General features: G+C 51.4%; 1 protein-coding gene across 5 annotated transcripts in view; it reads left to right on the plus strand.

Annotated features, from left to right (window-relative positions):
* The window catches only part of SSBP3 (single stranded DNA binding protein 3), a 163033-nt gene that overhangs the window by 5374 nt on the left and 131299 nt on the right, over positions 1-26360 (plus strand). The window contains exon 1 of one of the 5 annotated variants that reach the window (XM_049617119.1): positions 17220-23716. The exons of the other annotated variants lie outside the window; for them this stretch is intronic. The gene's annotated coding sequence lies outside the window, so the exon portion shown is untranslated. Of the gene's footprint in view, positions 1-17219; positions 23717-26360 lie in introns of those variants that run through there. 5 annotated transcript variants of the gene reach the window in all.

Raw genomic sequence — 26360 nt, forward strand, 5'->3', positions numbered from 1 at the left:
TGTGTGTGTGTGTGTGTGTGTGTGTGTGTGTGTGTGTGTGTGTGTGTATGCATGGCCACGCACATGCAGGCAGAGAAGAGGTGGTTCATTTGATCTTGTACTTTTTTTCATGAGGTGGGTAGGAATGGTCTCCAAGCTCTAGAGTATTGAAGTTGGTTTCTTTTAATGTCCTCAAGGCCCACCCACTTGGCCAGGCCATGTGTGTCCCCTGCGTGCAGAGGTTGAAACTGACTTAGGACACCGGAACCTAAGTTGCATTTCACAAGTGGTCAAATCCCATTTCCATGAATATCTTTACAGTGAAGATTTCCCCTGAAATACAGGGAGTTAGAGACTCAGCTGGAGGCTCACTGGTTTTAAGAATATTCAACGTGATGCAATTTTGTTATGACTGAAAAGTTAATGCCCTTGGAACAGAATGCTGAGGAAATTGACCAGTTCATGTACCCTCTCCAGGGTTGCAAAAGAGAAGCTAGTGAATGGTACTTATGGCCTGGTAAACTTTTAGTAGTGCAAGGTGAGGTGACTGGTTCTTTTATGGTGTGGTTCTTATGGGAAAATCTGTGGTGATGATCATAGGGTTTCCTGAGCTGGAGGTTGGCTGAGGAGGCCAGAAGGTACATTAGCCATATAAAAAACAGTTAGTGAATTTGACCTTTCTACTTAGGAAAAGTCTTGCTTTTTCTTTTTTTTTTTTGAACCTATGGAGAGCTGATTCCTGTGTGGCCAATCTTTGCTGTGCAAATGGTTTCATTTTTAAGAGTTGGGGAGAGAGGTGGACATGCCTATGTCAAATAAATCTCTTGATATAGGGTGTCTATGCTATCTTTTGCAAGCTGTGAGAAAAGTTAATTTTTTAAAAATATATTTATTTATTTTTGAGAGCGAGTGCGCCAGCCGGCAGTGGGGCGGGGGGGGGGGGTGTGCGTGGGGTGTGTGTGCAGAGAACGGAGGGTCCGAAGCAGGCTCTGCCTTAACAGCAGTGAGCCTGTTGCAGGGCTCAAACTGGAACCTTGAGATCATGACCTGAGCCGAAGTCGGATGCTCAACTGACTGAGCCCCCCAGGCACCCCAGAAGTTAATAATTTCTAACAAAGTTTTGTGCTCTGGTAAAGGGTGTGAGGTTCTGGCCATTTGTGGTTTGGTCTGCCATCTTGAAGGAATATGGATGGCAGTGAAAGCTTGCGTGGGTTTGCTTTCAATAATTTGTTAAGGAATAGTGTCAGAATTATGCTGTGACGTTGGCGTAGACTTGCTACCAAGCATTGAAGTCACGCTGATTGAGGACCAGAGTTCGCGGATTTTGGGGTCAAAACTCTTCTTCCTAGGTTGGAATCCACTTGGTTTCATTGGTCTGAGAGGCAGGTTGTGTGGGAGTGATAAATGAGGACGAGGGGCGCCTGGGTGGCGCAGTCGGTTAAGCGTCCGACTTCAGCCAGGTCACGATCTCGCGGTCCGTGAGTTCGAGCCCCGCGTCAGGCTCTGGGCTGATGGCTCGGAGCCTGGAGCCTGTTTCCGATTCTGTGTCTCCCTCTCTCTCTGCCCCTCCCCCGTTCATGCTCTGTCTCTCTCTGTCCCAAAAATAAATAAAAAACGTTGAAAAAAAAAATTAAAAAAAAAAAAATGAGGACGGGGAGGGAACATCTGTATTGTGAAGGCATTAAGGGGTGGTTTGGGGTTGCAGGGGTGACAGAGAAGCAACTGGAAAATTAAGAGAAATTTGAGAAAATTAAGAAAAGGAACTCTCTTTTCTCATTGTCCTTCTCCAATCTTCATGTGTTCTTTTTTCATGGCTACGGTCTAGTTAGCCCTCATTCCTGCTTGCTAGAATTATTGCTGTTGTCTCTTTCCAGACTCTTCCTCTAGTTTGGAATGCATGCCTCTCCTATCCATTCAAATCCTGGCCATTTTTTAAAACTTTTTTGTAGACTTTTATGATAACTTTTATGATCATTTTCTGCACACTTTGATCACTCCATCTCACTGCCCATGGAAACCATCTATACAGAGCCTTGTTGGCAGCTTTCCATGGGCTGGGGCCTTGTGCTTGCTGAGTGCTTTGGTTCAGTCTCATTTCAAGCCGCCAGGGGCCAGGTGAGAGAAGGAATTGTTACCTCCGTTTTGCAGATGAGGAAACTGAGGCACAGAGAGGTTAATTCATAGCTGGTATCTGGTAGAATGAGGGTCCAAACACAGGCCATAAGTGACTCCAGAATCGGTGCTCCTAACACTGGCTCAGTGCTGTAGGACCATGGCAAGTGCCCTGTTGGCTCCTGTTCCGATTGACTTCTCATTCAGATTTGTCTTTCCAACCACAGCTTATTAATTTTTTCCATGCCAGAGACCTTTCATGTATATACAGAGCTATTCATCTGTGTAACTCTCCCATAATGCCTTGCACATAGTAGGCATGGGTGCTAATTGAATGAAGGGGTTAAGGAACTATGGGCAAGAAAAAATAGGTAATTTGTGGTCACTGAGTAACCTGGCCTGGAATAGCCAATGGCATATTGGAAGATGTTATTTTGGCGACTTCACTTTTGTGGGGTGATCTTGAGCCAGGTGCCTCTAATGTGCATTAGCTAGTTACCTGGCATCTTGTAAAAGAGTGGGCAGCAACTGACTTTCCTTTTTCAATTAAGATGATTCACAGATCACCATAGTTTGTGGGGGAGCCTGTCAGCCCAGGTACCTGCTCAAGCCTTGGTGAGGGGCAGGGGTGAGGAGGGAGTGCCCGACTGCTGCTGGGCTAGACGGGACCTCGACTGGGAAGATCCTGGTCTCCACTCGCTTGGGGAAATGACTTTGTGTTCCTGGCAAATTGTCTCCCCTTCTTGGCAACGGGCCCAGGGGTCTTAAAGGCTCCTCTCACGTCAAGGCCGGACCGTAGGAGCTGGAATGAACCAGGTGATTCAGGGGAGGGGGTTTAAATTTTCTTTGAATTGGTGAGTTTTTATTTGAGTCACAGTCTGTTTCCCCACTGACACACTAGGCACATTATCTGTAAGCGTGAGCCCCTGATGTTGACCGCATGTAATGTGGAGCATTAGGACATTTGGTGTGCGAGTGGACTTTTCTGAGAAATTGGTTTGCCTTAAGTCAGAACAGCCGTGAGGCCCTGGGAGGAGGCTCACGGGGACTCTACTGTGGTTTCCTCTCCCGGCTAGAGCGTTGGGTCTCAGAGTATTGATGAACGCCCTTGGGTGCCATTGGGTCCTCTTAGACGCTGCTGTCTGGGTCCTGGCCTCCTTTTGTGAAGCGGACACTCCCAGTGCTACCTGTGTCTCTTACTTTGGGCCCAGTGGTGTCCTGGCTGCCTTCTCCACTTGGCTCTCCTCCAGGGTCGGTGGGGGTGCTAGAAACAGGTGTCTATAGTGCCTTCTTGGCTACCAGCAGTCCTTTCCCTCCTTAAGGTAGCTAATTGTATGTTTTTTTCTTGGCAGCAAGGAATGAGTGGAGTAGACAGGGCCTGGGGTTGGCTTCAGAGCCGAAGGTGCCAGAGAGCAGCGGTGGCTCCTTGTGCTGCTCATGTGACCGTAGTTCTTAGAACGCTTTTTCAGCACATGCTTGTGGTTTGGCCTCACGGGGGCCTTACTGGCCAGGTTTTATTCTTAGATTTCATCCCCATTTCACAGATAAGAAAACTGAGGCCTGGAGTTTAGATAGTTTGTCCAAGGGCATGTAGCCAGGGGGCAGAGCTGGGACTAGATGTTAGTCTTTCGAGTTCCACCTGTCAGCCTTTGACGGCGCTTATTTGATACAGAATTCCTGCTAAACGGAGGGAACGTTTGTGCGTTTGACCCCAAGTGTGCCCCTATACAGTCACTGAAGAAACGCATTCAGCAGAGAATTAGACTGAAGCCCCTGAGAGGTAAATTGCAGAGTCACTGGCAGAGATGGGACTGGAGCTCGGGAAGGGAGTTTGTTATGGTACAGTGGCTCTTTTGGCAGGGAAAATGTGATAAAAGCTATGGCCTTTCCTTCCAGAAAATACATGCGTCCCCACAAAGGAGACTTTGTGCCTAGTTTTGGGACGTGCAGGGATTGCTGCCTCTAACCCCAGCCCCTCTGTGATTCCCGGGGAAGAACTCGGGGAGTGTACTAGACATGGGATCCCATGACCTTGGCTAGTGTTGAGCCTCAGTTTCTCTGCTCTGAAGACCTGAGGTCCCTTTCTGCTCTGCCATTGGGAGCCCCCGACTCAGCAGGGCTGGCTCCCTTACCCCTGTGCCTCTGCAACAGGACTCTGCTGACCCCCTAGCCCCCAGCTGTGAACCTGTCTCCAGGCAGTGGGGGGCAGGTGGGGGGATTAGGAAAGTGCCCCAGAGGCCTAGGCGTGGACGAGAGCTGAGGTATTTGTGGCTCTGTGGCAGGGGTCCAGCGTCCTTGGTGGGTTCGAAATAGCAAAGTGATATTTGAGAGGGCTCTCCTTGGATGTGCTGAGCTGGGGTTCCTGCCAGGCGGGGAGTGTCCACGCCTGCCAGAACCCTTTGGGGGCAGGGGCATGAGAGGACGGCAGTGCGGGCAGAATGGGAGGGGAAGGGCTGAGGCCCGGCCCGAGGAGCTGGGGAGTGCTCTCCCCAGAGATAAGCCAGCCTAGCCATCTGCCCAGAGGTCCTGGCAAGTTCATAGCAGTTGCCTTTGGCTCTGACCCTTGGCGCCCTTGTGTGGCAGATTAAAAAAACAAAACATAACACAGTTATTTTCCCCCACCCCCACCCCCCTTGGAGCTTAGACTTTGTGTTGCATCCTTTTCTTGGGGCTCCCACCCCGTTTGCTGCAATTCCTCTAACCCCAGAGGCTGCCAGGCTCCTCCATCGGTAGCTAATTAAACACTAAATGAGTAACTGGAATTGCATTTTGCCAGAACCCAGGCTGTGCGGCCACCTTAATGGGTTTCAAGTGGCGGCAAGACCCCAAATTGCAAATCCTCGCCCTTTATTTCAAGGCAGGAGGTGGGGCTGGGGGAGGGGTGGGGGTAGAGTGGCAGGGGCCCAAACACAGTTTTTGGCAGTGGTCACTTCATTTGAACTCCAAGACCAGCTGTGTGCACGTCTTTGCATAATGCCATCTTTGTTAGCTAAGCATTTGCAAACTTGGACCAAGAGTTAGTTCTGTGCCAGCCACTGCTCTGAAGGAGCCAGAGACACCCAGCCCTCCTCGAAGTGTCCCTTAGGCTGTCTTAATTTTCCAAGGGAAGCAGGTTCTCTGGTGGAGACCTCAGGCCAGGGCTGCCTTGCCCTCTTCCCTCGACCTTCCTGCCTCTGTGTGTGAGTGTGTGTGTGTGTTTTAAGCCTTAAGAGGGAGACATGGAAGGGAGGTGTGTGTGCTTGAGGGCCTGTCAGCCAAGATAACAGAAATGTTACACTAGCTGTAGCCTTTATAATAGCGTCTAGGGTTTAGAGTATTTAGAAAAATTAATCTTTTTTAGCTTGGTAATAATTCTGACCACGGCACAAGTGCATTAGATGATTCACATAAACTTCTTTAATACATGTTGCTAGGAGCTTACAGCAAATAGACAATAACGATTGTTTGTTTTTGATTCGCCAGGGTAATGGGGTTTTCTGTAGCCTCGGCGAAATGAGTTTTAGAAATGTTTCTCTCCCGTGTTACGCTTTTCTCTACCCGGGTCTTGAATCCTCTGGGTTTTGAAGGGTTTGGGCTCTGACTGATGACTGGGATGCACACCTAAGTTCCATTCCTCACTGTCATTTCCTGGCAGGGTGGACTTTCAGATCTCAGTTTCCCCATCTGTAGAGTGGGCGAGTGGTGGTCCCTTCGCGTGGTGGTTTTGAGAGTTTCGTACTATCACGTATGCGGGATGGTTGTCTCTCTGTGGCTTGTGCTTGGTGAGTTTATCTCCTGTCTCTTTTGCAGCCCTAAGGTTTTTTTTCCCCCCAAAACTTTTATTTATTTTATTTTATTTATTTATTTATTAAAAAAAATTTTTTTTTAACATTTATTTATTTTTGAGACAGAGAGCGAGCATGAACAGGGGCGGGTCAGAGAAAGAGGGAGACACGGAATCTGAAACAGGCTGCAGGCTCTGAGCTGTCAGCACAGAGCCCGACGCGGGGCTCGAACCCACGGACCTCGAGATCATGACCCGAGCCGAAGTCGGACGCTTAACCGACTGAGCCACCCAGGCGCCCCTCCCCCCAATACTTGTAATATGATAGAGACAACAGCATCTTTTTCTGGGAGAGCAAGCTGACTGAGGGACCTGGACACTTGAATTTCCCAGTGATGCTCTCCACTGCCTGGGCTCCCGGAACGTATCATGGAGTCTTTCCCTCCATACCAGCTGTCTTGTCTCACCCCCACACCCCTGCAAGGGGCAGAGTAGGCAGTGCTACCGCAAGCTGGCACTGATAAATGCTCCCCTAAGATGTCGGCACCCCTTATCTGTGTTGGACAGAGGCGTCCCGTCCCACATAGTGAAATGGTAAGACCCAGAGGGGCTTGCGACTTGGCATCAGCAGAAATCTGGATTCAAATTTTGGCCCACATCCCTTGTTACCAGGGGGAGCCTTCACTCCTCAGGGTCCCTTCTTGACTGTGAAGTAGGCACAAGGGTCGTCCTTGCTCAGCCCCACCGTGGAGTGGTTGAGAGAAAGGCATGGAAACCTGTCTAGCGAGGTCAGTGGTGCTGTGATGTGCTGTGTAGATGCTTATAGGGATGAACGGGATTGAAAGCGGCAAGTTGGGATCTTGTCATCGCCTTTGGTACGTATCCCACCCTTGCCTGCCTCAGGTCTCACTTGACTTTTTGATTGAGCAAGGAGTCCCAGAAGGGAGCCTTAGGACGTGAGCTTGGGAGGGGATGTGTCTCCATGGCAGGTCCTTGGGAAGCCAGTGCTGGTACAGTGGCTGCTTTCTCCTCTGACTTCCTGCAGAGCTTGAGTGAGACATTGGTCATTTGGCTCCCGGGCCAGGAGCAGAAGACACTGCTGAGTTTCGCGGGGTTGATCCAGCTGAATTACTGAGTGCTTGCTCTGCTCACTGTCTTGTTGAAGAGACAGATGCAGCCCAGGATGTGATAAGTACTTAGAAAGCCTTGTGCGGAGAGATCTTGGTCTTTCGAGAGATCAGGATGCAGTCAGGACAGATGGTGGGAGAAGGTAAGCAAGCGGTCCCGCTCTCGGTGGCGGCCAGGAGACGTATTTAATGTATATGTACATGGCGGGATCGCAAGTGATGGAACTGGAGGTCACCTAGGCATCTTACAGATAGGTAAACTGAGGTCCAGAGAGGAAAGATGCCCCACCTGAGGTGACTGGTAGGTCTCAAACCTACAAAGCCAATCAGGATCTGGGACATTTATCTTTGCTTCGTGCTGCCTTGCTGCACCTGTAAGCTGTGCAAACTCGGGCGCTTTAATTAGCCTCTCTGTTTCTCAGTTTCCTCAGGTAGAAAATGGGGTTGATAGAGTATACCCACCTCATAAGGCCATCGTGGGGATTAAATGACCTTATGTGCTTGCACACATCCCGTATGTAATAGGGCCTGGCACAGAATAAGCATCATGTCAGTGTGCTAGCATGACCTCAACCTTGGGCCCTGTGTGGATCCTGGCTTTCTCATGGCCAAAAGGGAGGCAGCAGCAGAATGGTCTTGGTGTGAGAGGTGTGTGTGTGTGGACATGAACCATCATAGGCTGCCTCACCTGTTGATTAGCGCTCTGGATCTGTGGCTTTGAATCCACCTTCTTCAAGTACCCTTGGGCATTTGGAGGGTGAGGGTCGCACCTGCAGCCTCCAAACCGGCCCCAGCACTGTGAGGATGTAATGAGATGACATTCATGGGCATTCTGGGCTGGCAGCTGGACTGTGTTGTTCGGTCAGCGTCCGTTTTCTCCTCTGCTGGCCACTTCTCTTGATCTAGGAGTCTGGAATTTTCCCCTGCCCCCTCTGACCCTTCCTGTGGTCCCTGCTTGGTACCACCGGAGATGGGGTGTTTGCTCCCCTGCCCACTGGCCCTCTGTAGAGCAGATGCCAGCCTGGAATGTGGCTGTCTCCCCACCAGACCTGCCAGGACCACCCCCACTGGGGACACCCCCTCCTTTTCTTCCTTCTTTTTTGTCTCTCCCCAGGAACTCTGTGTCCTTATTTGCTACTTGCTGCCCGGCAGGAGGATGATTTGAGTCAAGGTTGTATCTCTTCCCTTCCCAACTGGTAGATTAAAAGCTCTTGAGGGCAGGGGCTCTTACCTTCACCCTGTTTGTGCTACCCCCACTCCCGGGGCCTATTGCAGAGTCTTGAATAAATCCCGAGATTGGTGAGCTAGACTCTGGGCCTTGAGAAGTGAGAAAGGTCTGATCCCTGCCCTGGGATCAAGCGTGTTAAATACACGTTTTAATGGAGATGGACAAGTGGCACATGGTAACACATTGTTTTGCAAACTGTGAGTTGTGACCCATTAGTGCCTTGGGAAATCAACTTAGTGGGTCACGACTGGCAATTACAAAAAATGAAACAACTGTATCACACAGAGGAAGCGTAAGTATTGTTTGGGGGAACTTCTATTTTCAGTGATTTATGCGTGCCCGTAAATAAACGTTGCATCCTGGGTTTGCGAGGTAAAATTTGCCTCCTTGTGGGTCTCAGTCTAAACTTTGAAAGCCGCTAGCTCAGAGGGGGCTGAGATGGAATCTTGCGACCTACGGGTGACGTCAGCCAAGCGACAGACGGTTGCTGACCTCAGTTTCCGGATCTGTAATAAGGAGGGAATTATTCCCACCTCTGAGGGTTCTTGGGAGAACTGTTTCCCCACCATGTCTTTCACTTCCAGACTGGTGCCTCAGGGCTCACTTGGTGGCTGCCAGTGGTGTTTGCTGCCCCGTTCTTTGTGCAGAGAACATGAGGAAAGTGCCCGGCAGGTGCTTGCCAAGTGCTGAATGAGCAGTAGCTCCCACCTAAAGTCTGCAGCTTGTCCCTGCTGGCTGGCCACAGGGCAGCTCCCCGTGCCTCCCCTCCTCCGGGTCCTGGCCCTCCATGGAGGGTGCTTTCGGAACACCTGCAGGGCTCAGGCTACGGCAAGAGTCTTGAGAATAGGTCTCCAGGCATCCTGTCTGACCCAGGTTGGCCCAGCTTCCCAAATTCTGTGTCCCCTCCCGGTGACAGCTGTTTGCACAGCTCCCGAGGCAGGCTTTGTGTCTCCCGTTCTTTGTGTGTTTGGGTGAAGCGCCTGACATTTCACTTCTGTTTCACAGTCCTCTGACCTTAAGAAGCACGGCTGCTCCCTGGGGCCCCTGTCTGAGGCTTTCCTCTGATTCTTCCTTCCCCGTCACAAAAGGCTGTTTGAGAGAGCAGGCTCTGGGGTGGCAGACCTCCCCCATGCCCGGGATGCTGGCTGCAGCTTTGAGAGCTCTTGGGATAGACAGAGCGTGGCTTTGCAGACTGGACCGGGAGGGGCGGTGGATGGCGGGTAGTTGCTCCCAGGCGTCCACTGCATGCCTGGCTCTGTGCTGGCGGTGGGGATGAGGGCAGGGTCACGGACGGTGCCCGGGATTTGCACTTGGATGACCAGAGTTCAAGTTCTGATTCTTTCAGATAGCCGTGGGTAAGTCCTCTGGCCTCCCTGAGCCTTGGTTCATCTGATCCGAAATGATGTGAGACGAGGCCTGGATTTTTTTTTTCTGCCTCTCCAGCATTTTAGAAGTCGGGTGAGAGCGCGTGAAGATGGTTTTTGTTAGTGGTGGTCGCCTGTTGAGAAGGCTTTTTGGAATGTGAACAGACCATCCGATCACGGACTGTGTATTAAGAAGCAGTGTCTCAGTTAACAGATGGGGGACACCGAGGCCCGGAGTAGGACGTTAACACAGCAAGTCCGCGGCTGGACAGATACCCGATTCCCGCGGCAGCCGCTGAGTGTAGAAAACCTTTCCTTCCGAGGCTGGCGCCTGTGTCTGTGCCGCCCGTTAGGAATTTCGCAGCTTTCTTTGGGAGATGCCGTGGGCTTCCTGTGGCTTTGGCCATCCGTGGCCTGTGCCGAGGGGGGCAGACGGCCCGGCGGGCAGGCCTGGTGTCGGGCGTGTGCACACTGCTGTTCTTTTCTCGCTGTCTTTTAGAAGGCTTCCAGTAGCAAATGTTATCCTCCCTCTGGAGGCCCTTCCTCTTGGCAGCGCTGGCCTCCTGCCGCCCGCCAGCTCCCGCTCGTCGAGCCCACTTGTGTTACACGAGGCCGCCCTGGCCCACGGCTCTGCTCGCGGGTGTCGCTGCGGATCTCCGGGCTGGCGAGCCGCTTCGGAAGGGGATTTTACAGCATGACAGGGAATTTCAGCCACCACGTTATCTCCGAATTGGCCAATTGATGGTTTCAGCAGAGCATTTCAGCATCGGGGAAGCCAATACAATTTGAGTTAGTTGTGATGGCTGCCACTTTAAATACCGCGGTGAATTTCTGTCAGCGAGCTAATGCGTGGAATAGGGAATTGCAGAAAACTTGATCACCAGAGTGCATCAGTCGATTCTGACCCCAAGCTATAGAAAATGAACTGAAATCTAGTTGACTGTCGCCACATACTTTCTTTGGCATTATTTAGCTAGCAGCATCTTTGTCAAAGGGAACTTGAAGAGAAGAGATGAGGTAAAAATCACGGTGCTGGACTCTGGCAGCCGTGATTTTAGGGAGCAGCGATCTTCCACGGGAGGCTGAGCCGTCAGGTTGGGGTGGCGGTTTCTTGCCGAGGGATAAGTAACTAAACTACCTAAACCACGGCGCTGTGGCTTAATAATAATTCGTTATTTGTTTAACGAAGGAAACTGGTATTTATTGAGCACTTACTGTGTGCCGAGACCTTGAGAAAAGTATTCTTATTCAATCCTTGTCCATTGGGGGCAACGTAGGGGACAGGATATTTATTCTTCGCATTTCAGGAAGTAAGAACTGTTGAGAACAACGAACAAGTTTGAGTGCTAATTGTGTGTCAGGCACCGTTCTGAGCCCTTTAGGTTTTTTGTTTTTTAAATGTTTATTTTGAGAGAGAGAGACAGAGAGAGAGAGAAAGAGAGAGAGAGAGAGAGAGAATCCTAAGCAGGCTCCGTGCTGTCTGCGCAGAGCCCGACGCGGCACTCAGTCCCATGAACCGTGATACCATGACCTGAGCCGAGATCAAGAGTTGGACGTCTAGCCGCCTGAGCCACCTAGGTGCCCCTGAGCCCTTTAGGTTGTATCTCTTCTTGTACTCCAAACAGCCCAACGCATTAAGTTTGGTTTTCCTTCCTATTTTGTAGAAGAGGAAACGGAGGCAGTAGAGGGATTCAGTAATGTTGAAGGTGGACATAAAATGAAAGTGGTCTTCATTACCATACCATGCTGCCTTCCCGAGAATCAGTACCAGATTCCACATCTTTGTGGCCTGATTAACTGATGACCCATCGCCCAGCCCAGGGTAGTTTGATACTGACACTGGGAGGAGTAGCTGGAGGGGGTCTTCGGGGAGATGGGCAAGCTGAAGCCTTGCCTGTGGGGTCGGGTGGTGCCTTACCCAGCTGGTTTTCAGTGACCTCAACCAGGAGGAGTTTCCCCTTCTCTTCACGTACACCTGCCTCCATGCCTGAAAATATTTCATTTGCAAATAGATTGCATGCATCAAGTCACCATTTTAATGAAGAAGTAGGAAAGACAGGAACTATAGAGTTGCTGATTAGAGCTTCCTGCCAGCTCAGGGGACCCAGTGTGAGCATACCAGGTTGGTAGAATTCTAGTCAACACAACATGTTGGGAATTTCGGTTCCATTTCGGTTGAGGTAGACTTGATTTTTGTGGAGCCTAAAAAAATGCCAGCCATGCTTCAGAGTCTGCAGTGGAGTTTTCAAGAGACCATGACCCTCTGCACTTCCTCCACTCACCTAGCAATGTAAGAGGCTCCTTCTAGGCTTATTCTGGGATGGCCAGGGTTGGGCTTTGTGGAGGGAGGTACCTCATTTTTTCCCCTAGGGAGTCAGGAAGGGTCATGATGCCGAGTTTGCTCTGGGTCATTCTTCCAAGTGCAGGCCGCTCAGAGCTTCCCTGTGGGGAGAACCCACCTGTGGGAATGGGTGGCCCAAGGAGCGCACGAAGCCTTCTGTGTAGAAGGCTCCCATCTCCAGCAGGTGCTCCCGAGACTCCCCCTCCCTCCCAAATAAGAACCGTGCTCCCTACCGTTCTGAGCTGACATCCAGTGGTGGCGGGGGGGGGGGGGGGATGGATCACTGGACAGAAATCCTCTTTCACAACCAAACCGCCCCCCTTACTAGCTGCGTAACGTTCGATCGGCCATTGTCTTCTCTCTGGGCCTCAGTGTCGTAATCCGTAGCATGGGGACAGTGAGGGACACAAAAGTGATTTCTGAAACCGTGGTGACCAGCATTTGTCACACGTTTACTCTGGGCCAGGCACTGTACGTGGGCGTGACATTTAATCCCGTAACTCTCTACAAGGCAATGGCTATCTTTATAGCCTTTGGACAGGGAAACTGAGGCTTAACTGGTGATGAAGTCATTAAATAAAGGAATCAGGATTTGAACCCAGGGCCTCCTCCCTCCTTTTGAGCCATGCTGCCAGTTTCACAAACTTTTGGATGACGTTAGGAGTTGGGGACCGTGGGGTAAAAATGCACTTTGAAAGAAGTGTGGATCATTTCAGTAGAAACCTGTAACCGTATGTCTTTAAACAACCACAGAAAAAAGATGTCAGTGACGGTTTGCTTCCCAGGGAGGTGAACGCAGACAAACCTATTTTGACTGTTAACTTATCTTGTTGCTTAAAAGCCAGTGACATGCAGCGTTGGATTTATTTTTCTTCACAGCGTTTAAGTGTTTGCCACTTCGTGAGTGACGTGTGTGAATGGGGGGATTGCCTGTACTTTGGGGATGCATTTCAGGCTTTTGCCTTAAGAGGGACCTGGGAGAAGGTGTGTGAGGTGCCCCTGGAGCCAGAACCGAGCAGTGACTCGAGGGCCTTGTGTGGACCTGTGTCTCAGGGTGTTGCTGGAGCCAGAGCTCACTCTGGAGTTGGGGTCACGGTGGAGAACCGATCGCAGGAGTCTTTGTGACTGGAAGCCTAAATATTTATTCTGTTCTGTCCCTAATGAAAACAAATTGTCAACAGTTGTTCAGTAACTGACTAAATTAAAATCTGTAATTAGTCAATTAGATTAAAGAGTTGGCACAACCTGATTGTATCATGCTGGTTAGGTTATTAAGAGAAAGGGTGTGATTTTTAATTACTGAATGCTAATTTTGACAGTTTCAAATAGAAACAGACGTGTTTTTCCCCCCTTTCCCTAATTCTGAATGGTTTGGAAAGTAAAGACACTCCATGTGTAAATTATAGTTTTTTGTTTTTGTTTTTTGTTTTTTTTTTTTGAAGGAAAATAATCCAAGAAGGCCCTGCCATGGAGTAGGGGGATTTTAGTTAAGGGGCCACATTGGATTTCATTGATCGGGTTAGCTGGAAATCCTTACCTTCTTGAGGGATGGATGGCCTGGCGTTTGGCAGCTCTGTTTTTGCTTTAAATGAGAAGTTGAATTTCAGCTTCAAGCAGTCAAGTCATTGGGTTAGAGTTCTTTTTAGGGTCCCCCCCATGTCTCTCCTCTCAAGGGGCTTTTTTGACCAGCACCCCAGAAGCGACGGGCAGCAGGAGACCGATCCAGTGAGGAAGCAGCTGTGTGTGTGAAGTGTGGTGGGAATCCACGGGACTCAGACACCGGCAGACGTGGATAACCGTATCTGACTTTATTTTATACTTTCCCGCATACAGGGCAGCCCGGTGAGAGCGACAGCCGGGATGAAAGTTCTTAGTGCTTCTGCTTTATGGCTGAGGAGAGCTGAAGGCCGAGGAAGGAGGAAGCCAGGGGTGGGTGTGCAGGCAGGATGGACAGGTGGGTGGGGACAGGGTTGTGCACAGGCAGCCAGGAGTTCTGGCAGGGCAGAGAGGAGAGGGGCTTCTTGCTTGGCAGGAAGATGGGATCAGGAGGGAGGGCCGGCTAGTGGATTTAGAGGTGTAGAAAGCCAGCGGAAAGTTTAGGTTGAATGGAGTCAGCTGATTTGAAAATGGAGCAAGTCCTTCTGTTTTGTTTCTCTGGGGAATGCTGTCTCTTTGCCTTCCCTGCAAACACTAGAATACGGAGTGGGGGCAGTCTTGGAACTGGGGGTGAGATCTGAGCTGCTTCCAGACCCCGACACAGCCTGGATCCCCTCAACTGCCAGAAGGGCCTTCCCGTCTCCCTGCCCTCCTCCTCAGCTCCTGGGAGTTCACATGTGGTTGGCCCTGGAGGCATAAGGAACATGGTATCTGGAGAGCCTCAAGCCTTAAAAGAGGTCCAGGGGCCACTGCAGGAAGGCCACCCAGCCCTAACCTCTCCTTGCCCCAGTCCTGTGCTTAGTGACTATGGGTTGAGACTCTGAACCCGCGTCCCCAGCCGAGGGGCTGCTGTCTCCTTATGGCCCACTGGGCATCCTCCCTGTCTTGGAAAAACTATCCCAAACCCTGTGCCTCCAGGAACCACACTGGATGGTGGTGTTGATAACGGTGCGTAAGCTCTACTTTTTGCTGTCTTAAGTTTTCCATGATCCATTTGGGAAGCACTGGTTAAAATGGCCTTTGGTTTTCAAGATTTAATATTAAAGCTGTTGATGAGCCGGGATGAGTCTTTTTTAAAAGGAAGTAGTTTTGCTGTTTGCATTTGATAGATGTATGGGATGCTTGGGAACCACAGTGCAGAGAAGAAGGTGAAGCAGTCTGGGCTCTACTCCCATTAGGGCTTTTGCTTGTAGCGTGACCTGTGCTACTTGCTTAACTGAGCCTCAGTGTCCTCATCTGTAAGATGGGTTGCACTCAGCTTGCATTACTGTTTTGAGGCGAGGATGCTGGGCACCTTAGAGGATGCCCAGTAGGTATTTCTGGAATGAAAGAACGGGAGGCTGAAAAGTAGCCAGTGCTCTTGGGAAAGTATCCCTGCTTAGGGAGCTGCACCAGGTATGTTTAGACCCACAAGTAAGTGAGAGGAGCCGAATTAAAAGCAGGAAGTATTTACAAGTGGTGGATTGGTGTGTGTTCTGAATTTGGAATTGCTCTTTCAGATCCAGGATCCACAGCCAAGGTTAAAGAGGCGGGGTGTGTGTGTGTGTGTGTGTGTGTGTGTGTGTGTGTGTGTGTGTAGTGGCAAATAGAAGAAAGGAAGTGACATTGCTAGGAGAGAGTTTATTTTAAAGCTTCCCTACTGATAGATTTGTAGTCCTGGGTAAATAGGGAAGCTTGTAAAACTTGATTCATTTTCTTCCTGAAGTCTGTTTTTGCTGGGGAGTGGGGGTGCGAACAGAGCCTCCAAGAGAACCACATGCTTTTAGGTTAGAAGTGTTTGTGTGTCCCCAGCACACCGTGGACAAGGCCAGAGCCGTGTTCTCACCTCCATCCTCTGCCCCCAAATCATCTTTTCCTTCCCAGGACAGAGTGCCTGTTGCTGGGCTTTGCTCTGGTCTCATCTAGGGATGAGTGAGGACTTCCTGCACTCGGGATGACTTCCTACTTCCTTCCTGGCCTGTGCTGCCCAGAGCAGATTGGGCTTGCTCTTTTCTTTCGGGTAGGAAACACATTCTCCCTCGTCCCTGCCCCAGGCCTGTTCTGGATACATGGACAGGCAGCCTGGGCGACCACTGGCCAGCTAGGAAGCTAGGGTGTGTCCTAAACTGAAGGCCCATGTGAGCTGTTCAGGAATTAGAAGTTACTGCTCCCGGGAAACCAGTGCAGAAATGGAAAGATGGTCAGCAGGGAGAGGTGAGAAGGTGGTTGACCTCGTATGTTCGGGGAAAAAAAAATTGAGGGAATTTTGGAATGTTGACTGTGTATTTTTGTTGTTAGGGTGGAGTGTGAACCTTGAGACTTAGATACCAAACATTGCCAGGCTGTAGTTAAGGAAGGGAAGGGCTGGGCTCCCTACCTCAGGGCCTTTGCACAGGCTTTTCCTCCTTGCTTGAAGCACTTTCCTCCATTCTTTTCCCCCTTGGGGATCTCTATTCATTTTTCATGTCTCAGTTCGGATGTCTCCAAATTCTAAAGAATGCCTCATGATCATCTTTGAGCCATTGGGCAGGGCCCATAAACTTGGGGGCTTTTGACACCTGATGGATATTCCAGTTCATATTTGTGGACTGAAAGTGATCAGGAAGTACCAGGAGGCTACCCACCTCCCAGGGCCCCGTCTGTGCATTTAAATGGCTTCCTGAAGACTTAATGTCCTTAGCACATGTCCCAAGTTTTGTTGCCCTGGCTTTGCTGTGCGCCTTTCTTTTCTGAAATAGATCTTGGACATATTAATGGAGCTTCCAATGTGAAATGTCCTCAGAAATGTGTGGAAAAATGCTCAGTGTTCAGTTAGCCCAACCTTTAGCCAACCGTTGAGGCCTCTGAGGCTGAAAGCCCTGTGACTCTTCTCCTGCCTGGGTTTTGCATTTTGTATAGAGGCTTGGGGGTAGGGTGGGCAGGGACCCGGCCTGGAATCCTGAACTCCGTCCCTCAGCTGGTGCCTTAGTGTGGTGTTAACCTAGGATCATGGGCAATAGCCTGGTTTTGATTCTTCTAACTCTCCTGCTTATCTGGGCAGGAATATTTCCTGATTTGACCCCCTGTAACTCAGAGTTGGTGACGATTTTATCCGGCCACACAAGCCTACAGTTGGCCTTTGCATTATCTGAGAAGACGGTTTGCTTAGCCCGGAGGACAAACAAGATTTGGGGATGAGGGGGTGGTCAGGACTTGGGCCACAGGACTTTGAGCAGTGGAGCTCTTAATCTGTTCTCCGTGGAGGGCCAGCCACACCCTAGGGAGGGGCTGCCGAGTTCTAAGCCTTCTAAGCCAGCGGTTCAAGCTCTTCCGAAGGCTTGAAATCACTTCCCTTTTAAACACCACCTTCTGTTAAGACCGTCCTGACGGTGCCAGTTCGTGAGGACATTTTATCCCAAATCCACTGAGGGGTCAGAGCAGATACTTGTTTTTCTTGGATCCGTACAGTTGAGTCTTTTACTCCTCAGAGAGTTGGTGCCTCTGAGGTGTGGTGACAGACGGGACAGCAGCCGATCATTTACCCTCACAGACTATTCTTCCCCTTTCTGTGGGGTTTTTGTGTGTTAAGATGCTAATTGCACGGCTGTGAATGGCAGTTACAACCTGCAGGTTCAGGTGAGCTTGCCTGCCCCCCCCCCCCCCCCCAGGAGAGCACCAGAGAGCCTTCCTGGCCTCCCCTGACGGGAAGAGCATTGAGGTCATTTGTGCCCCAGCCTGCCCTAGCCCTCTGGCCCGCCCCAGCCCTCTGGCCCACCCCAGACTTCTGGACTGGCTCCTTGGAGTTAACTGACTGCTCACTTCTTTCTCTCTGAAGTTTTGGTAAGCGATACCTCCCTGGTCCCAGCCTCGGTCTGCAGCTCTACACAGCTGAGCCCCTTGGGGGCCTTGTCAAGGTAGGGTGAAGAGTTTGGAGAAAGTGATGATTGTGCCTCGGACACAGAAGAGGCGGAACAAAAATGTCCTTGCATGACTGTTACTCTAGAAGTTTTCTTTAAAAATTGGTTATTGGAAACACAAATCCGCAAGAACATAAACTACGAAAGAAGGAGAGATACGCTGACATAAGGACGCTTTCAGGGGCCTCCATTCTCTTAGACCTGAGTTAAGTTTTCTAGGCTTTACCAGAAACACAAATCCCCCTCCTCGTGGTTGGGGCGTGGACATTGCAGCCAGGCTCGGGCTACCTCCAAGGCACAGGTGCCTGCCACAGTATCCCCCTTTTCCAGCGAGTCAGTGAGTTTGTTGTGGATCGTCTCGCCCTGGGGAGGGCCGGGGTCATGGGCCAGGGCCACTCTGGGCTGCTGCTTCTCAGGAAGCCAGTGCCTGCCCCATCCAGAGCTGCTTTGACACTTGAGATACACATAGCTTCTCTCTCCCTCCCTTTTTTCTTTATGAAAATGTTTACGAGGAGCGTGTGTCCCCTCCGCATTCTTTTCACGAGGACAGAAGCTGTCACTGAGAGCCGAGAGACTAGTTTTGATCCACAGCTGATTGTGGCCCAGTCCTTGACGTAATTATTTGGTGGGCCTATGGGGTCCCGTCCAGAGCATAATCAGGACTCAAGCATTGGGCCTGGAGGGGAGGAGGATCCATGGGAAAGGAAGCGTTGGAGGTGTGTGTGATCCAGGCCACAGAAGGGGTCACTCCCCATCGCAGTGGCAGCATCAGCTGCTCCAACGGAGGGTCCACTGCTGACCTGATGCAGGAGGTGTGGCTACAACCAGCTTGGCCGCCAGGCTCAGACCACACAGAGGGGCCTGGAGGAGCTCTCCCAACCTCTCTGTGGTTCAGTGGGTCCAGTTCCATTTTCCCTTCTCTGAGTACAGGCTCCTTACCACTCTTGAAGCCCCCATTGTCCCCACTGCAGGACTAAGAGTGCCCTTTCCCGGGCCCCAACAAATGAATGAGCCCCAGTGCCTAGCACACAATCGGTGCTCATTAAAAGTCTTGCATTTCTTTAAAAAAAAAAATTTTTTTTTTTACATTTATTCATTTTTGAGAGACAGAGAGCACAAGTGGGGGAGGGGCAGAGAGAGAGGGAGACACAGAATCTGAAGCAGGCTCCAGGCTCCGAGCTGTCAGCACAGAGCCCGACGCGGGGCTCGAAGTCACAAACTGCAAGATCATGACCTGAGCTGAAGTCGTACCTTTAACTGACTGAGCCACCCGGGCACCCCCCCGCCCCTTTTAAAAAAATTTTTTAATGTTTATTTTTTAAGAGAGAGAGCGGGCGCCCAAGCACAAGTGGTAGGGGAGGGGCAGAGAGAGAGGGAGACACAGACCCTGGAGCAGGCTCTGGGCTCTGAGCTGTCAGCACAGAGCCTGATGCAAGGGTTCGAACCCACAAACGGTGAGATCATGACCTGATCAGATGCTCCCTGACTGAGCCACCCATGTACCCCAAAAGTCTTGAGTTTTAAAGCAGTGGGTGGGAGTGGAGGACTTGATGCATCATGCTTGATGCTCTTGCCAGGAGGCCAGGGACCGTACTACCTGTGTTTTGCCTGGCACGTTGGAGGTACTCAACTGTTTGGGTGAGTGAAGTGGTATTCAGGGGGAGCAGGACTCTGGCCTGGCAAGGGCATGGGTGGCAGCAGGGAGGGTGGGAAGGAGTCTGTTGAAGGGGATACCAGCGGCTCCTGCCTTTCTTGTGCTCTCTGCGGGTGGTGACAGCCGGCCTCCTGGCCTCTCCCCAAAACCGCCCCTTTGTTGTCTTGGGCCTACGGGTGGATGCCAGATTTGCTTCGTTCATGTTAAATGTGATGGCGTCATGTCTCTCCCCTACTCAAAATCAAATCAAAATGGAACAAATCAGGAGCCTCACAGAAGATAGCCCAGAGGTTTCCCTGGCTGTAGGGTAGAGGCTCCAGACTATGAGCTAGACATCCAAGGTCTTTCTGGTCTGACCTCGCCCACATGTCAGATTTTGCCATTTTTATTACAGACCTCATTCTAGCGCTGGGCACTCTCTGCTTCGACATAGATTAATTATCACAACCTCCTGGTGAGGTAGGCAGTGGTCTTGAGGGGAAAAAAACCCAAAGGGCCAAGCAGGTAGGATTTGAGAGTGTCTGAAGGTACAGAGGGTGGCTGGTGTGTGTGTTGCTGGTGAAAGCCCCCCACAGACTAGAAAACCCGGCGCCTCGCTCCTGTCTCCTCGTTCCTGTATAGAAAGTATCATGTCTGTCACTGGCTGACACTTTGAGGGTTTTTCTTTTCTCCAAATAAATAATTCTTTGTCTCTCTTCAGGGTGGCGGATGGGGCTGGAGAGAGGCAGCTGATCAAAGGCAGCCTCTCTGACTTTGAACAAGTGGGCTGAGGAGGGGGCTTGGACAAGCAAGGGGGGTGGGCAAGGAGAACCATCACTGTGTAGCTGAGGCGGGAGGGGTGTCTGTGTCACCTGAAGCCACCTCCCAAAACGTGTCCTTGTGTGCTCCTGGCCTGGGGAGGTATGAGTGAAATATTAGGCTAAATGGAGAGTTCCTTCCTCAGAGGAGAAAGCGGGCTCCCTTTTCCTGTCCCTTTGTCTCTTGTCCCCTTTGTCCCAGCCCTCTAGCTCTGCGGCCTCCCCTCCCCCAGCGGTTCCTTCCTTTGTGCCCCCGCCACTCACTCACCAGCGAAACTTAACTGGAGCCTCCAGTGGCCGCCCAGGCCCCTGCCTTTTCTGCTCCCCCTGAAACAAAAGTAGCTGCTGGGGCCTGGCCTGGCTGTCTGCACAAGGACTAGAAGGAACCAGACAGGGGCCCCAGTCCCTGCAAAGGTGGTGGTTAGTTTTGAAGTTTGGTGTTGGTTGTTGGTAGCCCCTCCAGAAGGAGCAGCATTGTTGGGGGGGGGGGGCTGCTTCCTCAGAGGGATCTGGGGCTGTAGTGTGGTCGGGGGACCCCCTTCTAGGACCCCAGGAAGGGCCCTGGGGCCTCCATCAAAGCTCCTCTTTCTCCTGCCCTGAGTGTTTCTAAAACGGGGCCCTTTTCGTCTCAAATTCTGTGTGTGACACCTAGAAATAAGGGCGGGCTAATCCCCCTAAAAGAGCCAAACCCACACTTCTGGCTCCCAGAGGCCCACCCTCGTTACAGGATAGTCTTCATTATCTTTAAAACAAGTGTGAGAGCGGTCACTTGGGAGCTAAGCATACATTGGGGGAGGATAACTTGAACGTGGGGGAAAAATCTAGTCATAACCTTGATTTGCTGAGCATATGGAAACGACGGGCTTGATTGAGTTTTTCATGGTGAAAGTAGGAGCTCCAGTGCCTGGTTTCGAACCTGGTTTCTAACCAGGGGTGTGAGGATGTGTGCTTCCTGAGGGCATGGGGCTGGGTGCCTCACATTGGACTTGAGAGACCGGGGCCTGTGGAGGTCAGGTGGGAGCGGGTGTGTGGATTTGCTGAGGCAGAGCAGAACTGGGGCCGGTTGGTGTGGCCTCATTGTCGCCAGAAGTAATTTTCCCTACTTAAAATATTTCAAGTTGTTAATTTAACCATATACGTTTAAAAGCACGTTAGAAGAGATAACGTGTAAATTTAGAAGTGCTCTACTCTGCTCTCAACTTACATAAAAAAATTGACTCCAGTTCTCCACGTGCATTTTTGGCATCAGTGTCTTAAATGCTGTCACCAAAGCCACTTTTTGTCTTCTTAACCCACTTTTCTAGCACGTTTCACCAGTACTCCCATTTGAGTTGTTTGATACATGTTATTTTTCAGATTTACATACAATTCTGTCTCTAGGAATTTTATCAAAAGCCACAGGGATCCATTAGAACATTAAAACTATTGGATTTGTAAAATTTGTCTCATTGGTATGTATTGCTGAGAAGCAGATTTGAGACCCCCGTTTTGATGCTGGAAAGTGGGGGGAGGCATTGCCCGTTCTGAGTCCCCTGTAACCCTGGTATTTCTCGGAGGCTGTTTCTTTCTCTGTAAAGAACAGAGGACAACAGTGCCTAAGGCCCACTTCTCAGGATTAAGTATGTGAAGAATGCAAGGCAGTGCCCTGTATGCAGTAAGCACTCAGCAAATGCACTGTTGGAGGTTGGACTGGTTGGAGCGCTCTGGCCCTTCTGGTTTGCAGAGTGACTTTGAGGGTTTACGAGGGGAAGCTGGGAGACAGTCCTTGTAGGGAAAGCCAGGACCACATTGGGTTTTGGAGTGGGGGGCCATTCCGGGGAAGGGGGTCGCACTTTCAGCTGATGAGAACTCAGTAATGGGAGTGAGATGAGGCCTGAGGCCTCTGGCCCTGGGACCATTTACTCATTGTCCTCTTTAAAAGTAGTCCCTGTGCTTGGGCTCAGGTCATGATCTCACGGTTTGTGGGATCGAGCCCCTCGAGCCCCCCCCCCCCCCCCCCGCACTATTGGTGTGGAGCCTACTTGGGATTCTCATTCTCTCCTCTCTCTCTGACCCTCGCCCACTTGCACTTTTACTCTCTCTCTCAAAATAAATAAACTTAAAAAAAAAAAGCAGTCCCTGTGGCCTGCCCTCCGGCATTCCTAGAGTGTGGCATGTTTTCTCTTCTCTTGGTTTGGAGCCTTGTTGCCCAGGAGGTGAGAGAAGACTTGACCAGTGTGTAGATAGGACTCCTAGCGAACATTTAGGCTCTGTCTTTCAACTGTCTTCATTTCAAAGCCGGCAGGAGCTCAACTTGATATAACGGGCGCCAGGTCCTACGCGTGCCTGAAGATCTCTGTCGTCATTGCCATGGTCATTTGCCATCTCAGGATTGGGGGTGACGTGCCGCCCGTGCCCCTGGTGCTTGGTTGGGGTGGAAGTTCCAGGGATGGACAGTAGCCGAGGTGTGTGTTACTTGTGTCCAGCCTCATGGGGCAGATTTGCATCGCCGTTTGTAAATAAGGGCTGCTTTGAATACCCACCTCTGATGCACCTGTGGTATCGGCTCTGCGATTCCCAATTTAGATGGCTGATGGTAATTTGAAACTGAAACCATCAGAAGTATGTATCTCATAAAAAAAAGAAGGGCAGGGGAGATAAGAGCCCCCCCCCACCGGAAGTTGTCACCTAGCTGGGACCTTCCATGTGGATGGCAAGTGTCCACACCGACCGCATGTGGAGGGCCCCGCCTCGCACCAGTTTGTCCCTCAGATACTGTATTTCATTGAGAGAATTAGCAACGTGAAACGGAGAAGGGTGGTGTGTTCAAGTTACACTGTGTAGCTTTAAGCCACGCGTCGCTCCTTCCAGCTGTGAACTATTTCCCTGGATTAGCTTTTTGTGGCCCCAGAACGAGGAAGGATTATGGCAGTGGTAAAATCAGGGTAAAATGAATTCCAAAGACTGAAGACTTTACATATGTAGGGTTGGGGTGGGGAGCAGGTTTCTTTTCTGAATGGGCAAGGCCTAAGGGCCCCTGCCCCTCGGGTGTGTAGGGGAGGCAGAAGGCTCAAAGGAGACACCCAGAGAGGACTGAGACACCCTGAGGGAGTGGGAGGGGGCCCCCAGGGGTGGTGGTGGCTCTGGCTTGGGGGAGGGGTCGCTATTTGCATAACTGATTGTTGCTCCCGGGGATTGCAGTGGGCGAAGGGAGGCCAGTACAAAGGCTCCTTCCTCTCCTTCCCAACCCCTCCTCTCTCCTTCCCTCCTTTGCCCACCCCCTTCCTCCCCTCCAGCGCCAGCTGTTGAGCCTGGTCAGCACCACCTGTGCCCCTTGGGTGGCTCAGGGTTGGCCTTGCCCCGCTGCCCAGTGGACCGGGTTTTGCTGCGCAGGCTCCAGTAGCAGGGGGAGCTACCACAGCCGCCTGGGGAGTCCAGATAGAGTCCAAAGGAAGGCCTCTGGCTGCTCGTCTCTCTTTAAAAAGTGGTACTTTTTAAGACGATTTTTTGCGTGAGCTCTGAAGTGCTTGCCTTGACCACCTTTGCTACCTAAACTAGCCTTGGGGGAGACCTTGGCCTGTGTCCCCTTTCATAAGGTGGTTTACCAGGGCCTATGTCTCGTGGCCCACAACCTGACGCTTGGAGATTCACTAGAGTCAAGGGTGGCTGGTGGCAGGGGTGGCCAGTAGCAGCATCAACCATGTCTCAGAATGGGAGTCCCATGGAGGTGCGCTAGAGATGATCTTGCACTGACGCGGGTGCACAACTTAGTATTTTGCTCACCACTGCGTATCCTAGGCAGTAATACCTGCTGGGTCCACCACACATCTTTGTGAAACCAGTAAGTAAAAGGATGCATGTGGGTGGCGTGACGCCCAAACAGGAATAAATACGACCTAGCGGTTTGTCATCCACTCTGTTGGCCATATTTATTGAGTGCCCTTGGGGAGGCCACCTCCCTGCCCGAGCCTCAGTTTCCCCGTCAGTAAAATGGCGATGACGTTCTTTGATCAGGCTGCCCTGAGACTCCAGGGAGATGTGCTGTGGATCATTGCCATGATGCTGAGCTCGTTGAGCCCTGCAGGCTCTGACCAGAGGGTCCTGCCCAACATCTGGGGAAATGAGGACAGAAGCAGGCCCTGGTCTCTTCTGCCCACGAACGGAGAACCACATGGCAGAAAGCTGGTGGCCCGTGTAGGAAGCTGACCTGAAGGTCGGGCTATGTCAGTGTCCTCGCGGCCTGCTGGGTGGTCTCTCCTCTCTGCGGCCTTGTTTGTTTTGCCACAGGACAAAGTTAGTTTGCTGTTGCCAGGTGAGACTCCTACCAGTTCACCCAGGGGGTGGGGGTGCCATGCTGCTGTTTACATCTCCCCGGGAGGCCCTTCCCCTTCTCCCTCCCCCACACCAGAGTTCCATCATCGTGCTGAAGCTTAGGCTATTGTCCTTTTAACAAAGTGAGGACGGAAGGCATTTCAAAGCAAATCCATGCCCTAGTGGCCAGTGAGTTCCCCTGACACCCCCAGTTTGGGGTTGGGGGTGTCGGTACTATAGACAGCGACTGCACCTCCCCCTCAACTCTTGGGGGCCGGGGCTGGGTGCTTAGTATGGTAGGGGATGGGGGTTTGCTTTGGGAAAGGAGGCAGAGAGCCGGGGAAAGCTTGTGCCCTGTGAACGGCTTCGTTGACTGCTTCTTTATCTGACCCACAGCTTCTTCAGCTATGAGGTGGGGAGAGCATAAGCCTCCAACCAGAGGATAGTTGAGAGTGGTCTGTGAATCAGTTTCTCTCCGGAAAATGTTAGGGATTTGGTACTGATAATCCTGGAAAGGCTTGGACAAGTCAGGAACTTGCACCGGGAGGGGCAGGGCCATGGCTCCTGAAAGGAGTGATGATTGCCCTTTTGTGGCTTGCTGAGGGGGTTCATAACAAGGGTCACGGGGACTGAGACCACTTTCCCAGGGTGTTTGCTCAGAGGGGCTGTATTCCCGGAGCCCGCGCCCACCTTGTGGGTAGCTGTAGGAGTCAGGACTCAGGGCTCCCAGCCATCGGGCCACGCTGGCCACCCCCAGACAACCTGTGTCTCTTTCCTGTGAACTTCCTGGGTGCCAACTCTAAACATCAAGAATAGCTGGTCTTTCCTGTCCAAGCAGGTTTATAGTCTAGTAGGGATTATGGGATGAAATAATGGTAGCTCTAGCTCCGGTGGTCCCGATCACACATAGCCTGGAACAGGCTCAGCCCATGGCACTCAGCTCAGACGCTGCTCTTGGGTGTAAATATGTGTGTGTGGGGGTGGGGGTGGGGTCTGCCGAGCTAGGGTGCTGAGAGGCATTCCTGTGTTTTAAAAACAACACTTGCTGACCCATCCAAATCCAACCAGCACCCCACCCCCCCACCCCCCGCCCCCCGCCCCACAGTCAGAGGCCCAGTTGGCTGGATTCCCAAAACTTCTCAGTTCTACAACTAGAATCAGGGAAGGTGGCGCCTGCTTTTTATAGAAGAGGAAACTGAGGCCCAGGCAGGGAAGAGGCCGGCTTGATTGATGGAAAGAGGCCCCAGAGGCTCTTGAAAATTTCCCTCCAGCCCTCGGCAGCAGGCTGCTAGGTCTCACCTTGCTCCCAAGGCCGTTGCTATTAGCAACCAACTTCCCCTGTTGGTTCTGGGGGCCCTCGAGGGGAAGAGGGAAGAAGGTGGAAGCCAGGCTGTCAGTCAGTCAGGTGGCATTTGAGTGTCTGTGTCAGTGGGTTAGTGCAGGTGACACTGGGGGGAGGGCCTGGGTGCCTCAGAGCCATCCAGTGAGGAGGCCCGTTGGTTTGCTATTAATTGTTCCCAGTAACGGGGAAATTATATGCAGGGACACCTCACTTTGTGCAAAAAGATGCCACATCTCTGTTAGACCATACACACAAAAGAACAGAAAAGGAAGAAAAGCAAAGACAAAGTAGAGGATGACTAGGCAGTAAGGTCTGCTGGAGTCCGTAGACTTTGCTCTTGTCCTGGCCCAGCTCGTCTCCAGCTGTGTGGCCTTAACTTAATCACATGGCCCCACTGAGCCTCAGTTTACCCATCCAGAAAACGGGTCAAGGTACAGGTGTACATTAGCAGTGCAGATGTGTGATGCTTAGCACCTTCTCTGACACTCCTGGCCCCTCTGTAAAAGATGACTGGTGTGAGAACTGGAAACCTGCGGAGGGTGGCTTGCCAGTCACTTGGTTACATTTATCGAGTGTCATCTGGGTCCTGCCAAAAGCATGGTGCTCAGGGGGTACAAAACTGGGTGAGGATCAAGTTGATCTTTGTCCAGAGGGGTGGGCAGACTGATTGACAGTCGAGTAGGTAGCTCCTAGTCCGTGCTGGGAAGGGGATCCAGGCAGAATCTGAAAGGAACCCAGACAGGGGAGTCTCCGGCAGCCTCAGGGGCTTCTGGAGGGGGTATTGCCGCTAGGCTGCAAAGGAGACAGAGGAAGAGAAAGTGGAGGGGAAGCA

Source organism: Panthera uncia, assembly GCF_023721935.1.
Source record: "Panthera uncia isolate 11264 chromosome C1 unlocalized genomic scaffold, Puncia_PCG_1.0 HiC_scaffold_4, whole genome shotgun sequence".
In the NCBI taxonomy this organism is placed as follows: Eukaryota; Metazoa; Chordata; class Mammalia; order Carnivora; family Felidae; genus Panthera; species Panthera uncia.